General features: G+C 41.6%; 1 protein-coding gene and 1 long non-coding RNA gene across 19 annotated transcripts in view; one reads left to right on the top strand and one right to left on the bottom strand.

Annotated features, from left to right (window-relative positions):
• The window catches only part of Trpm3 (transient receptor potential cation channel subfamily M member 3), a 539,859-nt gene that overhangs the window by 144,830 nt on the left and 376,779 nt on the right, over positions 1 to 18,250 (bottom strand). The gene's annotated exons all lie outside the window — the stretch shown is intronic.
• Positions 1 to 18,250, top strand: part of LOC132655241 (uncharacterized) — a 72,424-nt gene that overhangs the window by 53,832 nt on the left and 342 nt on the right. The window lies entirely within an intron of this gene.

The following is an 18,250-nucleotide window of genomic DNA, read 5'->3' as shown; positions in this document are numbered from 1 at the left end:
CACTGACCTTGAGTTCCTTAATGTTGGGTTTCTTAGTAGAGAATTCCTTGTATGACTGCATAAAAGCTCTATTGTGGACTAGAGCAAGATGCTAAGGAAAGATGAGCTACAAAGAACTGACAAGGTAAATGGCATGCTGTCATGATAAATGGCACGCTGATATGGTAAATGGCATGCAAAGATGTGTATTTGTAGTTAGTAATCACAAGCCAAGAGCTGCAGCAAAGTAAAATTTAATTATTTTCGGTCTATCACTTGGTATTTGTTTCTGGATCCCAGGGAGAGATGTTTCTTCATGTCGAATCTCTCCCTTGCTTGGCCATTGCAACAAAATGCTTGTCAGCTTCAAAGTTATATACAGATAGTTGCATGAGGACTATTTAGGGGCAAGGAATCCCTGTTTCATACAACCTTATATATATTTTTTTTCTGAGTAGATTTCAGCCTACTCTTCTCCTATCTCCTTCATGTCTTCCATTTCTTTTATAAAATTATTAACTAGGAGTCTTAGAGTACCACCAAACAGGTACATGCACAACTCTGCCATCCTGCCCACCATGTGATCCTAAAGGCAGTGGACACACACTTTGAACTACAGATCCGAGCTAATAATATACACTAATATGTAGGATACATATTTTGAAGAATATGCATATATCATGCATATGCACATATATATGAATAATTCCTTTATGATCACTATCATTTATCATCTTACATTTTGTATGTTGAATAGAAATGGTCAGATGCGTTAATAAATTCTTTGATAACTACATTTTAAGGATCCTGTCATTTCTTTGTTTTTACACAGATGAACTGAAGTTAAGTAGCTTAATCAAAGCTTATCTTTTAAAAAAATGTCGTCAGAAGAGCAGTTTGAGCCTCTAAAAGAATTGTAGTTTTTAGATAATGATCAAAATGTGCTTTTTTTTGGACCATGGTTTTTAAAATAAAATATTCTATATTAACAGATAAATGACCCTAAATATATGAGCGGGGAATATTATAAGATCATGTCCTATACAGTGAGCTCCTGAAATTCTGCATGAAAAAGACAATGAGTGGGTTTATATCAAGAGCAGCAGACTTGTTAATTCCCTGAAGAGGAATTAGGTCTCATTTTTATTCATTCTATAGAAATGAAAGACCCCCCCCATTTTTTTTTGTCAGGTAGAATTTAATGACAGTATTACTGTCTCCTTACAGTTCGGAGCTACTCTGAAATATGAGCTGATTCCATACTCCAGCAAACATGCACACCACGCAAAAAGCCTATGGGCTTCAGGCTTGATGGAACCAAGGCGATCTCTAAGGAAACTGGGCCTGGAAGATTTTTTTTCTTTTTAACAAATTTGAATGATAAGTTCTTTGTCAAAATATTATTTACTTTAATAGAGTACATGCTACTTGGTATGGTGATGACATTTGGAGGCCCAGCACTTAGAAGGCTGAGAGGCAGGGGCATGATGAATTCAGTCAAGGCCAACCTGGGCTACATAGGGAGAACTGTCTCAAAAAAAAAAAAAAAAACAAAAAACCTAAACAAATTCCTTTACACTTAAATATCTCATTCTCTTTCTTAAAAAGACACCTAGAAACAGTCCCTGTTCCCCTTATTAGTCCCTGTACCCACTTGGATATTGAGCTACCAACGGCTACATCTGAGCAGAGGTTCTAGGTTACATCCATACATGGTCTTTGTTTGGAGAAACAGTCTCATAAAAGACCCCTGTGCCCAGATATATTTGGTCCTTGTGGAGCTCCTGTCCTCTCCAGGTCATATTAAACCCCCCTCCCTGCACTCTGCTGAAGGTTTGGTTATGAGTCTTAATACTCAATGGCGGCTCTTTGACCTCCCCCCCTCCCTGCTCAAGGGAGGAGCAGCCCTGCTAGGCCACAGAGGAGGACATTGCAGCCAGTCCTGAAGATACCTGATAAACCAGTATCAGATGAAAGGGGAGGATGTTCTCCCCTATCAGTGGACTTGGAAAGGGGCAGGGAGGAGATGAGGGAGGGAGGGTGGGGTTGGGAGGGAAAAAGGGAGTGGGATACAGAAGGGATACAAAGTTAACAAACTGTAACTAATATTAAAAAAATTAAAAAATAAAAAGAGATCTGATGTCCTCTTCTGGCAAGTTGGTGTATATGCAGAAAGAGCACGCTTACATTAAAAATGCAATAATATTTAAAAAAAAAACACCTAGAACTCATCATCTATACTACCAGGGAATATGATCCTCCATCTCCAGCTTTCCTGGAGCTTCCAGGGAGGGAAGACCCAGGGCATTTTCCAGGTTGCTTGAGTTTCAGAGCCTGTCTGTCTGCTAGACTGGTTCAATCCCACAAGAATTCCCAGATGTGACAGGCTGTCAACAGCTTTGCTGGGCATGACAAGTTTCATTTCAGGCAGTTCAGCTTGTAATTTTGAGGGGACTGGCTTCTGTTCTGAGCCCAATCAACTGCAGGTTTCGATTGCTTTTCAAAGTACTGCTTCATTGAACATACTCAGCAGTTACAGTGTGGCCTGGGCCAGCATGGCAAGGGTAGAAAGACCTCAGAAGCCCTTAAATAAAAAGTACATTTTACCAGTTTTTCCAAACAGCCATCATTATATATATAATATACACATATATTATATATAATATACATATTATATATATATATATATATATATATATATATATATATAATTCCCTCTCATAAAAGTCTAAAAGTAATTTGGTGACTGCATTGTAATCATACCTATTTATGGGAGTGACATGACATTGTAACACACATTGTGTAATGATCATATCAGGGTAACCTTGTCTTAATGCTCCAAATATTATATATCAAAACACAGGTTCTGCATCTATTAACCATTACTATTACTCATCATGCATTATAAATCACTATCATTGTGCGATGATATATCACAAAAGCACAGCATATTCTAGATTATTTAGTATGTTCATCTTGTAACTTTAAAGTCAGTCATCTTAATGCTTGTTTTATAGATAGGGTGATACAGGAGAAAGTGAACTAACAGCTATGAAATCACGGGTATGATCCTGCAGGGTCCTTAAGGATCCTGGGCTAATTGCGCTCTGGGGTGAAATGCTCTAGCAGACAGGGAGCTGTGCACGCTCAGCAAAGGCTGCTGCTCTTGTTAAGAGCAGACTTTTGTCACTGGAAATGAAAGGGGTGGATCAACTGGCCCAGCCTACAGTTCCCTTTCCGTGGTGGATGCAGGAGGCTGCATGTTATCTTCTGATCACGTGACTAGCACCATATATAAAGATAGTGTTTAGTACAAAGGAAAGCTTATCTTAAAGTGTTGAAAGACCATAGTGGGCAAAGAAGAGTGTGTTTTGTCTTGCTACATGCAAGTGGGATTTATGGGCTTATTTTTATTATTTTTCTATTCTGCTGATGTGATAAAAAAATGATAATAAGTAGTTAACTCCCCATAAGGGTGGGAAAAGTCGGTCTAGCTCCACATGCTTTGGCATCCAGAAAGTGAGTCCCAGGTCAGCCAGAAGAGTGGCTTCTCTTGTCTAAACCTTCCAGTTCTGTGGCTAGTGGCACTGACTCTCACCATCCTGTAGAGAGGATACCTTTTGGTATTGTGGGGGAGACATGGCTCCATTCTGCCTGCTCCCCAACTGCATGGCTCACCTGAGTCAGAATCAGCAAACACAGCACAGACAGAGAAAACAACAGAGCAGAGCTGGCTCTGGACCCAAGTTCCATCACCTACCATCTTGAGGAAGCCTGTAGAGCACTGGAGCGGATCCAGACTCTCTTTGGTTGCGTTGTCTTGTTTTTAAAATAAAATAAAATAAAATAAAATAAAATAAAATAAAATAAAATAAAACATTAAAAAAAACACAAAAAAGAGTGGCTTGTCAGTTGGTTGTCTGAGCTACCTGAAGGTTCATTCCAATAAGGTAATTCTATGCTGAAAACCTGGGAGAATGTTTGGACAGGCCGAGGACCAGTTATTGTAGTAACTACTGCCACTGTAAATCCTCCATTCCCCTTATATTCTATAGTCTCTTTCTCTCTCTCTCTCAGCTACCTTACTGTGCAGAGTAAATGTCAGTCATCAGGGGTGTAGGCCATATAAAATTAGGCCTAGGGCTAAAGAGTGTATCTGCCCCCCCAAAGATATTTGTCTACATATTTCTTTGCACTTTGGTCCTACACAAGTCCAGGGGCTACATTTCTCATTCTCAAATACATGGAAAAGCATTTTTAAGTAAAACAATTGAAACATGGAGGAATCACAAAGCAGCCAGGAAGATATGGGTTTTCTGTGTTTCCACAGTCCAGTTTCACAGCCAGTTACTTCTGCTCAGTTGTAGTGGATATGAACAGTTTCAAAGGAAGAGACAAAGCTGTGGAGGCATTCCTTAGAGGAGAGTGAGAGGGGATTCACTTTGATGGTTTTAGTCTACTCATCATGGTGCACGCAGTCTAACTTGTGGGTCTTCTCCAATGATCCAAGACCCCTTCAGAAATAGTCATTGCTCTATCAGTCAGCAATGGTAAGGAAGCAGCTTTGCTAGCCAGATCACACTAGAAATCAGGACTTACAAGGAGACACTGCCACAGCTTCACGGAAAGCACATTGATGGGAAATGCACATTCCAGGGGAGGTGGGGCTGGCAGCTCATTAGGGGAGAGCTGAATTCATCACAGCCAGGACAGGCTGTGTCTTCATGTTTCTTTTTGTCATGCAATTACTTCTTATCCTGTGGCCTCTTTACTGGGCTGTGTTCTGGGAACAAAGCTTCTTTGGTAGGCTTTCAGTAAGGTCAAAACCCATGATGCTGGAGAATCAATGCCACTCACCAACTCAGGAAATTGCCCAACTAAGTATGTGGACACTAAATAAATTAAAATTCACTGTATTATATGAAATTCATGAGTGGGAAGGGCAAGGAGGAAGGGTCATCTCTGTATTAGAAGGTTTAACAATGACCCCTATTCAAATGTTTTAGTCACAGGCAATCTTCAGTAGACTCCTAAGCAGCACTCCCACACAAAAGTGGGGGAGGGTTCTGTTAGGCAGATGTGGGGTAGGCATGCTAATCAATCCTAAGAGTTTGGATAGTCTCAATTGGTTCATGGCTTTGCTGTCAGGATGACTCTAAGATTCCTTCATAACTGCCAAGCAGATGCCCTGAAGATAGGGGTTTTGAGATGGAGATAAACATTAGGAAAATTGACCCGGGGACTCCTTACAATCCAGCATATATTCTGGGGAAGGGCATGTGTGAAGAAAGGGGAGAGAGGGTGGGATCGGGAGGGGAGGAGGGAGGGGATTATGGGGGCATACAAAGTGAATAAAGTTTAATTAATAGAAGTTAAAAAAAAAAAAAAAGAAATCCACAGCCACCAGGACTGAATGATATTGATGCATTGGCTTTAAAATTAGTCTAATGTTTTCAGTGGGGGATACTACTCTGAACTTGAATGATTGAGACTTATTTTGTGCATGTGTGTTTCTGTAGATTTCGTGTATGTGTGTGCATGTGTGTATGTGTGGATGTGCATGCACATGTTTGTGGGCTCAGAGATAGAGATTGGATATCTTACTCGGTGGCTTTCTATTTTAGCTTTCTGAGACAGCCTCTCACTGAACTTGCAGCTGACTGGTTCATAGAGAGTAGCTGGCCAGTGAGCCCATGGGAAACTCCTGTCTATATCTTCCTGTGCCATGCTGCTATGGCAGACACCACATAGAACCGGGATTTTTTGCAAGTGCTGGGGATAAAAGCTCAGTTCTTTATACTTGCAGATATGGCAGACATTTTATCCACTGAGCCATCTTCCCAGCTCCTAGAAAAATGTGGCTTCAAAAAAAGTTTGTGAATAGTGTGGAAAGATACAGATTGTTAAATGAAAACTCTCACCATATAAATATCACTACATCACTACAACTATGTTTAAAAAACAAAAAAGAATAGCCTAAGAAATAAAATGTATGAAATATGAAAAAAATAAGCATTGTGGAAGGAAACTCATGCCTGAGGCACTATGAATGATATCACCCCTCCTTTTTTTTTAAACAATGGTAATTCATAACTTTTTTTTATAATCAGCATATTCTCATCAGTAGTTATTACACAGTGAAAGAAATAAAATAAAATCAAAGTTTTATTGAAGCATAACTTTCAAATTCATTAAGAAATGTGAAATTAGTTTCAAACATGAAGGGAGACTCTTACTGTGGAAATGAGTCATTAAATCCTAAAAGGCCGGGTGAACAGGACCTGGCCGCAACGACATACACTCTGTCACACAGCTTTCTTGACAATGGAAGTTCTAGGCTAGAGAGTTAGAGAGGTGTGTGCAGAAAGAGCCAGGCTTTTCACTAAACAAGTCTACATCAGATTCTCATGATCCCTTTAACACTCTTTGTTTTTAGGACAAAATATTTCACCCTTTTAACCTTTAGAGGTGGAAATGACATTAATATCTTTTAAAGGTAATTTTCAGCTAAGATGGGGAAACTTTATCTTTCTCTCTATCTCTATATATTTATCTCCTTATCTTTCTCTCTTTAGATCTACTCTATCTCTCTACATAATGTATGCATATAATTTTCCAATACTTAATATATACCAGATATATACAGTTTTTTTTTTTCAATTACATTTACTTACTTACTTGTAGCTGAGGAAGGCCATGAACTCCTTCAGGCTCCTGCATCCACCTCCCGTAGTGCAGGGGTTAAAAGGGATTGCAGCCATACCCTACTCTCCCTGTTTGTGTCTGTGGCTGTCTCCGCCTCACTATGCTGTTCTTCTTCTTATTCAAACTCTGACATTTCAATGAACTTGAAATACTTAGTGTATACCATGTGCATATGTAATGTATGTATATGAGTGTTAGAGTGTGCATGCCTGTGTTCACCTAAGGAGGCTAGTGCTAGGTGGCTGTCTACTTTTATCATGCACTGTCTTGTTGCCTTGACACTGTACTGGAAGCTCATCATTTCAGCTAGACTAGCTGGCCAGTGAGGTCTTGGGATCAATTTGCATCTTCTACCTAATTCTGGGCTTATTGACACTGGTTATCATACCCAGCTTTTTAATGTGGGTGTTGGGATTTGAACTCAGGTCCTCATGCTTGCTTACCAGACACTCCTACCAAACTGAGATATTTCCCCAGCCGCCACCTGAAATATCCCCCAGGCTTTTATGTTGGGATAAGAAAAGAATGAATCTTTACTGTCTCTTCTTTTTTTTAATTGCTGTAAGTACACCCAGAACTTCAAGTGTAGAATCTGGCATTGTTAATAGCACTAGGTATATCTAGTCTTTAGGCCCTCCTGTTTCTCATTCCTCATACCCTCAGGAAATCACCACTTTACTCTCTGCTTCTCTGAGTTTGACTTTCTTAGATTCTCCAGAGACCCATGCCTTCCAGTACTGGATAGACTAGGTGGCTAAGATCATGGCATATTTTTCTAATGGATGCCATCTCTTAGTCTACTTCTTTCCCAAATTTCTCGATTTTCCTGCCTTTACTGAAATTCCTTAGAAGCCTTTGTCTTCTTGCTGACTCTACTCCTCCCCACCCCCCAACCTCAAGTTCTGTGGGCTGTGCAGACAGAACTTTCTTCCAAAACTATGGAAATTTTACTTATTCAGGTCACCAGTGAGCTCTGTTTTGCTAAATCTGTTGGCAGATTTTAATATTTGCAGTGTGGAATGCATCAGAAAAGAGCACTCCTCTGGAAATTCTTTCTTCACTTGGTTCCAGCACAAACCTTTCTTTGTGTTGTTTTTTCCCCCCACTGGCCTTTTCTCCAGTCTCCTGTGGAGCCTCCCTTCTCTGCAGGGTTTCTAAACATCATGGTGCCCCAGGACTCAGCCTTGGCTCCTATCTCCATCCGCATTCCTTCCTCAGAAGCTCATTCTATTCCATGGTGTAAATACGGCATGCCAATCACACACCTCCCACTCTAATTGTTCTCGAGGAAGGCCAAGTTCATAAATACAGCTGCCTATGGTAACACCACTCAACATGCAATAGAATGCTTAAAACCATCCTTTCCAGAACAAAACCCATCTCTTTTTAAAAATACTCCCCTCACCTAATTCTTTTCATTATCAGGCCAAAAAGTCTTAAAGGAACCACTGGCTCTTCTTCGCTTACTCTTTCTCATCTGGCTTGTCAGACAAGTCCTGTTAGTTCTAGATTTAAGCATGACCTCATAGCCCAACACAACCCCTTTCACCATCTCTCACTCCAGCCTCCATCACTGTCCATTTTCCTGAGATTACATGGGACATTCTCTAATGCTCTCCAGGCATCCACATTTGCCAGGTGCCAAGATGCTTTTCTGAAGACCTAAGCAATATCATGATACTACAGGGTTCAAAATCATTGATTGTATTTCCATCTGACTCAAAGCCCCAAGCTATGCTTGCTTGGGACCTGCACCCTTCCCTCAGGCCGCTACTCCAACAGCATCTATCACAGTAGCCCTTGCTAATTTTCCTTCAGCCACACTAGCCTTCTTACTGACTCTAATGCTATAGGGACCACTTGTACCTTTGTCCCTTCCCTGCCATGCTTCTATCTTCTTGGAATATTTTGTCTCTAGATATTTGACAGTGAGCCCTGTCCCCCATTGTTTTCCAACAGCACAATCACTAGTGGATCCTGAAGGTGAGCATCTCTAGTCTCCCTTCGTATATACTCATCAATTCCACGCTGGATGCATGTGATTAGGAAAAACAGAAAACAGAACCCATGTCAGGAGTTTTGTCCACCTTGTCCTACATCATTGCTATCTACTAATCCTGCTTTTAAGGTCTTTTTTACCATATGTATCACTGTATATTTATCTCAAATCTTTATAGTCTCTTCCTCATTAGAATGTTGGCAGAATGAAAGTACATACCCTGGTGCTAGAATAATTCCTGGCAGACGGTAGACATGCTATGTATGTTTCTGGAGAAACAATTACAACAATGGTTTGGTGAACAGAAGATGGTCACAGGCGACATGCAGGGAACATCCCTTGCCCTGTGTGACTTGGAAGGGCCTCAGCTCTAGGTGGACGGTGAATGGATATTCCAAGCTGAAGCCTATTCCATGGATGCCTTCGCCAATTCCTGAGTGAATTCTGGGCTCCTGCTTAGCGGTTTTTGTTTTTGTTTTTTCAATTTGTCATGAACGATGACTTGGCTTTCAAAAGAGATGCCTTTTCTACTTGGATGTTTTAAGCAGTGAGCTTTGGTTGCATATGTCCATGTTTATTTATATACGGTGTGTGCTGTGCCTGGCATCTGTTTTGTTTCCTGCTCCTCTGCATGCCTGGGCCCAAGGGATTTCTGGGACTATGAAGGCTTGTTATAAGGTGTTTGGAAAATCCTTCTTTCTGAGCTCTCTGGCTTATCCTATTAGGTCTCAGAAAGCTATCAAGTATCCTTAACCTGGCAGACTGATAGAATCAACCCCCATACAAAGAGGCAGGGCAGATGCAATGGGGATGGAGTGCTTCTGGGAGCTGGTGATAGGGAAAGACAGCAAGATCAGGCTCTTTCGTGGCAGATGGTGGAGATCTGGTTAGAAATGGGTTTTAGAGAAGCCTTTTGTTCTAGCCAGAGCTAGAAAATTGGCAGTTAAAGCTGAAAAGTCCTGTTGATCTTGAGAGCTGTGCTGAAGGCCTGGGGCTTTCTCCTCCATCACCCTGCCTTCATTTCTGTCTTTAATGAAGCTTGCAATTTGACCCTTGTGAGGCAAGAAACTGGGGTGGTAGTGGTTGTTATTTGGGCATGCAATTCTTTTTTCAGAGACCTCAAATAGCTCAAGGCATCTTTCTATGATTCAGGGCTCTGGCATGGTCTACTAGTGAGAGAGCCTGAAAATTCAGGTACTGCAGGATTTCCATATTCATGCTATACTTCTTGGACCCTCTTGGTGGAATTTCTGTTTCTAACTTGATCAGAGAAAACTAACATAGGTCTTCTTTAGGACAAAGAAGACTCAAACTTTACCTTTGGCTCTCAAGTCAGCCTGGAGAACAGAACAGTAAGCCCTTACTTTTCCCAGAGAGATGCCCAAGTTTCTCCTCTCTATATCTAGGAGTAGAAGCAGCAGAGATTATATAAATGTATATGTATATACATTTATACACACACACACACACACACATATATATATATATATATATGAAGAGTCTGCTTTCTTGGTTCTTCATTCAACACTAGGGCAGTGTATTTGAACAGAGACTAACATAAACTCTAGAGGGACAAGCAGAGGTCAAGTCATACTTCCTGCTAGCTGAGCAAACTCCAGCACAATTGATGCGCCAATCATGAAAAAGAGAGAAAGAAAAAAAAATGTAGCTAATCATGGCTGTGTGCCTGCCACAGGCTAATGCTATAGCCCACAGGGGTGGGTGAGCAAAATGCACAGGCAGGGTAAGCATATCACGATGGAAGTCAGCATGAGCTGTGAGCTCCAGAGCGGGGAGACATAGGCGTCAGTCCTCACAGCTGACAGCCAAGTGGTGGTAACGGACAGTGGAACTTGCCAGGAAAATTAAGGAAATTCTGAGAAGAAAGTCCAGTGAACGAGGTGAAAAGAGTGAAAGTACTCCTTCCCAGAGAGGAGGCAACACATTTAAATTCCCTTCGAAGAAGACTGTCAAGTAAAGCAGATAAACGAGAGGAACCATGAGGAGAGATGAAGGGAATAGCAACAGCCTCTGGGCAGGCTATTCTTGCCTCCCCCACATTGGGGTGCATCTCTCCCCCCCCATGGGGGTGCAGATAGTTTTGGCATATCGTGAGTTAGGAGCATGTTACATGTTCTCAGCATCAAGACTACCAGTCCTGGGTGTAACCTTGAAATCTGAAGAATGCCTTCCAAGAAACAAGAAACAGCATCAGTGGTGACATCAGGCCGTGTGGCTGAGTGCCCTGCCGTGTTTTCCATGCTTTAATTAGCATGGGAGAGGAAATGATAGCTCAGACTCTAGGTAGACCAGTGGCCTGTAGTTGTAAGTGACTCCTTTAGTTGCTACTCTATCCCCCTCAGCCTTCCACTCCCTCAGATCCCGCTGGATCAAAAACATCTGTACAATTGCACAAGTGCAAATTTCATTTACATTTGGAGAAAGTGGCCATGGAAGAAGGCAAAAGGCCTGGATATACCTACTCTGAAGCAGTAGTTTCTTAACCTTAATCCCATGGCTTTAGTCAATGGTCGTATTACTGGGAAAGCTATAAAAACAAACAAACAAACAAACAAAAAAAAAACAAAAAACAAAAAACAAAACCACCAAAATTAATTGGATTATTTTTGTGGAGCTGAGATTGAACCCAGGACCTTGCACGTGCTAGGTAAGCAACCAACTATTGGGCTACATCCCAGCTTCCCAAAATTAAAGCCGAGAAAGAGTGACTAGAGTTTTATACTCAACATTCATTCCCCCCCCCCCATTAAATGCTTAGAAATCAGAGTTTGGAAATGATTTGAATGTAAGAGTTGACATCAGATGTGTGGAAAGAATTAATTGATGTGCCGTCTTGCCCCCCTGTAGCCTTCCCAGCGGCACCTCTCACCCTTTTGTAACCCTATCTGGAATGATAATCAAGAAGTTCATTTGGGTCAGGATATGTCCTCTGTCGAACGTTCGCAAACGCTGCAGAGGCTAAAAAGCCACCACTCCCTCGTACATAAACGAAACTTAGTAAATACTGGCTGCAGACTTGCAGGGGCAGTAGGGAAGGCGTAGAGTCAGTGTGGCTGCTACTCCAACAGCATCTATCTCACAACAGCATCTATCCCACGGGGGTGGGATCCGTGGAGAAAGAAGATGAGACGTTCTTTTCCTGTATTAAAAGGAACCTGGAAGGGACTTATGGGAGCGTTCCTACAGTGGAGGCTGTGGATGCTACAGATTTTGTTTATTTTTTTAAAGGAGCAACTTTCTGAGGTCAATTGTCACCCAAGGATGGGGTAGCGCTTTTTCCTTCCTTCCTTGTCCATTTGTTGATTTTTTGTTATCAATCTCCACAAAAAGCAAAAAATTTGCCAAAACATTTAGCTTGTTTTATAAGAAGATAGATTTTGTTTTGTTTTGGTACTTTGGTTTTTGAGACAGGGTTTCTCTGTGTAGCCTTGGTTGTCCTGGACTCACTTTATAGACCAGGCTGGCCTTGAACTCACAGAGATCCACCTGCCTCTGCTTCCGAAGTGCTGGGACTACAGTCATGTGTCACCGCACCTGACTTAGATTCTCATTTGTAAGTAGAGCATAGATTCATGGCCGTGGATAAGCTGATGACTTCCTGACAGGCATGATTGATTATTTCACACACAAAAAGATGACTTCTGCAAACAGTGAAAATGAGAAGTGTGAGGTACACACACATGAAAACTTGTCAGAGAAAGTAGTTTGCTCAGTACTTTTACAGACAATGAAGAGCTTGAACACTCTTTAAAAAGATTTTAATTAATTAATCAATGTGTGTATGTGTGTGCACGTGCGTGTTAACAAAAGGCCCAAGATATACCCTAGAACTGGAGTTACAAGCAGTGGTGAGCCACTCGACATGGGTACTATGAACTTCTTTTTAAAAACAAGGCAGTGTGTACTCTAGACCACAGATCTGTCTCTTCAGCCCATTAAAGAACATTTATGGCTTCTGTGATCCTTCTAAGCTGCAGTACGGAGCTCCCTACTTCAGCGGCTCTTGCGCTTCTTTGCAGAGGGTTCACAGAACTCCCTGAAGACTGAATTGTTCAGCAGTCTTAGGCTAGGAATTGGTGTTTTAGTGATTGGAGGGAAGACAGCAGCCTATAAGTAAAGGAAAAGTCCTATTTAGCAACAGCTGGGGGGGGGTAGGGCTGGAGGATGCAGACTGGTGCTTAGACTATGTAAGATCTTTGCAGAGTAGAGAAATCACGTGAATGTAGGAGTTGACCCCGGAAGGAAACATCTGGGAAGTGTTCTCTGATGCCGCATCTTACCACATTGTAGCTTTCCCCACCCACATCTCTCATCTTTCTGTCATTCTACCTAACCCTCAAGTTCCTCTGGATCACTGTGTATCCTCCGTGGAAAGTTTGCAAACAGCACAAGGTTAAAATCCCTGCCACCCCCAGACACAGAATAAACCCAGTAAATATTAACTTATGTCAAGCATGATCCTGAAGTCATGACCCTTCAGTGTCCATCTGTGGAGTGGCAGGGATTACATTATAGGCCTATGTGCCTTCACCAGCCCAGTTTTAGGGTATACTGGAGATCTGTCTGTCATAGGGCTTCTGACAGGCTAGGCCAGCGCTTTACTCTCTGAGCTACTTCCCCAGCACCTGTATTTCGTATATGAATATGACTATTATTCTCCTGTATAATACAACTACAAATGCCAGAAAGTCTGTGTTCTGCCCTGTAGGCCCATCATATGGAGAATCCAAGAAGTTTCCACAGTGCTATAAAACAGGAAGACAGGACACCCCACAGAACTGTTGCCTAACAGAAGACTTAGGAAACTTGGATCCTGAATGTTAATTATGAGATGTCACATTGTGCTTTAGGTCTTTAGGGGACACAGACATGTAAAAGGCTGCCTTTGTCATTGAGTTGCATGCTATCTTGCAACAGGCCAAGTTTGTATCCTAATTCAGTGTACTTTCTGGCCTGTATTCTGTTCAGGTTCATAGTCACATTGTCCCCCAGTCTCGCCATGCTGGGGAAGCTAGTATGCCTTTGAACCAGGCAAAAGCTGATGCCCAGACATGAGGCAAATGCTGTATATAATCCTGTAGAACACAGACAGTCTGTGAAGGGTGGCAGAGGACATTGCATGGGGTGTTGTGGCCTATGGGGCTGTGTAAATCCTATCTGCTGTGATAAACATTCCAGATACTCAGGGGAGACAGAGTAGCATTTAAACTCAGGGGATAGAAGGATGGTTAATTCCTAAAATCTGATACTTTTTGTTGGTTTGGTTATTTTGGGGACTGGATCTCTTGTAGCCCACACTAGCCTCTAAGCCACTGTGTAGACAAGGATGACCTAGAACTTCAGGTTCGGTTTCTACTCCCCAATTACTAGTATAACAAGTGTGCACTAAATTAACTACTTGTTAATTTGAATTACTTTTGTGTTCATGTACACGAGAGGGACAAGCTTGCCTGTGCATGTATGTGGGATGGCAGAGGGCGAAGCTGAGTTTCTTCCTGCATTACTTTCCATTTTGTTTTTAAAGGCTGCACACACACATGCGCACGTGTACATGTGCAAACACACAAGCAACACCACAGTCTCCGCATGTAGTATGTGTGTGTGTGTGTGTGTGTGTGTGTTACAATAATAATTAAAAATGAGTCCATAAACTTGAGAAGGAACAGCACGGACACAAATTAATTACTCCTCAACACAACCCCTACCTTAAGGCTCAAGGAACATCATGCAGGGCCAGGAGACTGTAAAACCAGAGGACTAGGACATCTGCTGGGAGATGGCATTTTCTACATATGACAGGGAAGCTGCGCCTGTGAAGTGTCAACAATATGTCTGCTTCAACAAGACGAGCCCTTTGACACCCCAATGTGAATAAAGGAGCTCTCAGAAGGCCTTATTGCTAGATGAAGAGCTAGCTGCTGAGAGAGGGAGAATCAGCCTTCTCCAGTGCTTGGCCTCCTCATAGACTATCTCATCCCAAGTGGTCAGCCCCAAACACGCACACACATGCATGCGCACACACATACAATCACATGAGCAACACTAAACAAACTCATCATGTAGTATTTATATATGTGTGCATGTTTACAACAGTAATAACTGAAAATGAGGCCATAAGAAAAACCACATGATCATCTCCTTAGATGCCAGAAAAGCATTTGACAAAATCCAACACACATTCAAGTTTTAAGTCTTGGAGAGATCAGGGATACAGGGCGCATACATAAACATAGTAAAGACAATATACACCAAGCTTAATAGCCAACATCAAACTCAATGGAGAGAAACTTAAGTCAATCCCACTGAAATCAGGGGGAAATCAGGTAAGGTTGCCCACTCTCTTTATATCTCTTCAACATAGTTCTTGATGTACTAGCTAAAGCAATAAGACAAATAAAGGGGATCAAGGGGGTACAAATTGGAAAGGTAGAAGTCAAATTATCACTATTTGCAGATGATATGATAGTATACACGAGCGACCCCAAAACTCAACCAGAGAACTCTTTCAGCTAATAAATACCAGCAAAGTGGCTGGATACAAAATTAACTCAAAAAAATCAGTAGCTCTCCTGTATATAAAAGACAAAAGGGCTGAGAAAGAAATTAGGGATATCAATCCCTTCACAATAGCCACTAATAACATAAAATACCTTGGTGTGACTCTTATCAAGCAAGTGAAAGACCTGTTTGAAAAAAAAAATCTTCAAGTCTCTGAAGAAAGAAATTAAAGAAGATATCAGATGATGGAAAGATCTCTCGTGCTCATGGATTGGTAGGAATAACATTATGAAAATGGCCATCCTTCCAAAAGCCATCTACAGAGTCAATGCAATTCCCATCAAGATGCCAATACAATATTTTACAGAACTTGAAAGAACAATTCTCAATTTCATATGGAAAAATGAAAACAAAACAGAATTGCCAAAACAATCCTGTACAACAACAGATCTCCTAGAGGTATCTCCATTCCTGACCTCAAGCTGTACTACTGAGCAATAATAATAAAAACTGCATGGTACTCGCATAGAAACAGAATGGTGGATCAATGGAATTGAATAGAAGACCCAGAAATAAACCCACACAACTACAGATACTTAATTTTTGACAAAGAAGACAAAACCATACAATGGAAAAAAGACAGCATCTTCAACAAATGGCACTGGTCTAACTGGATGTCTACATGTAGAAAAATGCAAATAGATCCACACTTATCACCCTGCACAAAACTAAAGTCCAAGTGGATCAAAGACCTCTACATAAAACCAGACACACTAATCTGTTAGAAGAAAAAGTGGGGAAGAGGCTAGAACTCATTGATACAGGAGACAACTTCCTGAACAGAACACCAACAGCACAGGCTCTAAGAGCAATAATCAATAAATGGGATCTCATGAAACTGAAAAGCTTCTGTAAAGCAAAGGAGACTGTCATAAGAACAAAATGACAGCTTACAGACTGGGAAAGGATCTTCACCAACACTTTATCTGGCAGAGGGCTAATATCCAGAATATATGAAGAACTCAAGAAGTTAAAAAGCAACAAATCAAATAATCCAATTAAAAAATGGGGCACAGAGCTAAACAGAGAATTCTCAATAAAGAAATATCAAATGGCAGAGAAACACTTAAAGAGATGCTCAACATCCTTAGTCATCAGGGAAATACAAATCAAAATGAATCTGAGATTTCACCTACACCCATCAGAATGGCTAAGATCAAAAACTCAACTGACTACACATGCTGGGGAGGATGTGGAGAAAAGGGACCCCTCCTCCACTGCTGGTGGGAATGTAAACTTGACCAATCACTTTGGAAATCAATCTGGTGCTTTCTCAGACAATTAGGAATAGTGCTTCCTCAAGATCCAGCTATACCACTCCTAGGCATATATCCAAAAGATGCTCAAGTATACAACAAGGACATTTGCTCAACCATGTTCATAGCAGCTTTATTCATAATAGCCAGAACCTGGAAACTACCCAGGTGTTCCTCAACTGAGGAATGGATATAGAAATTGTGGTACATTTACACAATGGAATGCTACTCGGCAATTAAAAACAAGGAAATCTGTTCAGGGGTCATAGGTTATCTCCATGCATAGTCCTTGGTTGGAATATCAGTCTCAGGAAAGACCCCTGTGCTCAGATTTTTTGGTTCTGTTGCTCTCCTTGTGGAGTTCCTGTCCTCTCTAGATCTTACTGTTTCCCACTTCTTTCCTAAGATAACCTAAGACCCCTGCACAGATGTTGCTCATGGCAATTCAGTATCCAAGTGGCTTCCATTGCAATAGGAACAGGGACTGTCTCTGACATGAACTGATTGGCCTGCTCTTTAATTACCCCCCCACCCCGAGGGGGAAGCAGCATTACCATGCCACAGAAGAAGACAAAGCAGCCACTCCTGATGAGACCTAATTGACTAGGATCAGAAGGAAGGAAAAGAAGTCCTCCCCTATCAGTGGACCTGGGGAGGGGCATGCATGCAGAGGGTGGAAGAAGAGAGGGATTGGGACAGGAGAAGGGGGAGAACCACATGAGGGATACAAAGTGAATAAAGTGTAAATAAGAAAGAAAGAAAGAAAGAAAGAAAGAAAGAAAGAAAGAAAACAAATCAAAACAAGGAAATCGTGAAACTTTCAGGCAAATGATGGGAACTAGAAAAGATCAACCTGAGTGAGATATCCCAGAAGCAGAAAGACACACATGGTTATATACTCACTTATAAGTGGCTATTAGACATATAAGATAAACATACTAAAATCTGTGCACCTAAAGAAGCTATACAAGAAGGAGGACCCTGGGTAAGAAGATCAATCCTCACTCAGAAAGGCAAATGGGATGGACGTCGGAAGAGGGAGAAAACAAGAAACACAACAGGAACCTACCACAGGGAGCCTCTTAAAGACTCTACCCAGCAGTGTATCATAGCAGATGCTGAGGCTCACAGCCAAACTTTGGGCAGAGTGCATGGAATCTTATGAAAAAAGGGGGAGATAGAAAGACCTGGAGGGGACTGGAGCTCCACAAGGAGAGTAAGAGAACCAAAAAATTCTGAATCCAGGGGTGTTTTCTGAGACTTATGCATGGACCATGCATGGAGATAACCTAGAACCCCTGCACAGAGATAGCCCATGGCAGCTCAGTCTCCTAATGGGTACCCTGGTAAGGGGAACAGAAGCTGTCTCTGACATGAACTCAGTGGCTGGCTCTTCGATCACCTCCCCCTGAGGTGGGTGCAGCCTTACCAGGCCACAGAGTAAGACAATGCAGCCAGTTATAAAGAGACCTGATAAAGTAGGGTCAGATGTAAGGGGGGACCTCCCCTCTCAGTGAACTTGGAGAGGGGTATAGGAGGAGATGAGGGAGGAAGGCTGATATTGGGAGGGAATGAGGAAGAGGGCTACAGCTGGGATGCAAAGTGAATAAACTATAATTAACATAAAAACTAAAAATTATAAAAAAGTAATTAAAAAAGGCATACATTTGAGAAGGAATAGTCAGAAAACAAGAGGAGTTGGAGGACAGAGAACTCACATATGAAATTCTCA

The sequence above is a fragment of the Meriones unguiculatus genome, chromosome 1 (assembly GCF_030254825.1).
Source record: "Meriones unguiculatus strain TT.TT164.6M chromosome 1, Bangor_MerUng_6.1, whole genome shotgun sequence".
Lineage (NCBI taxonomy): Eukaryota > Metazoa > Chordata > Mammalia > Rodentia > Muridae > Meriones > Meriones unguiculatus.
This window is presented reverse-complemented; position numbering and strand designations above follow the sequence as displayed.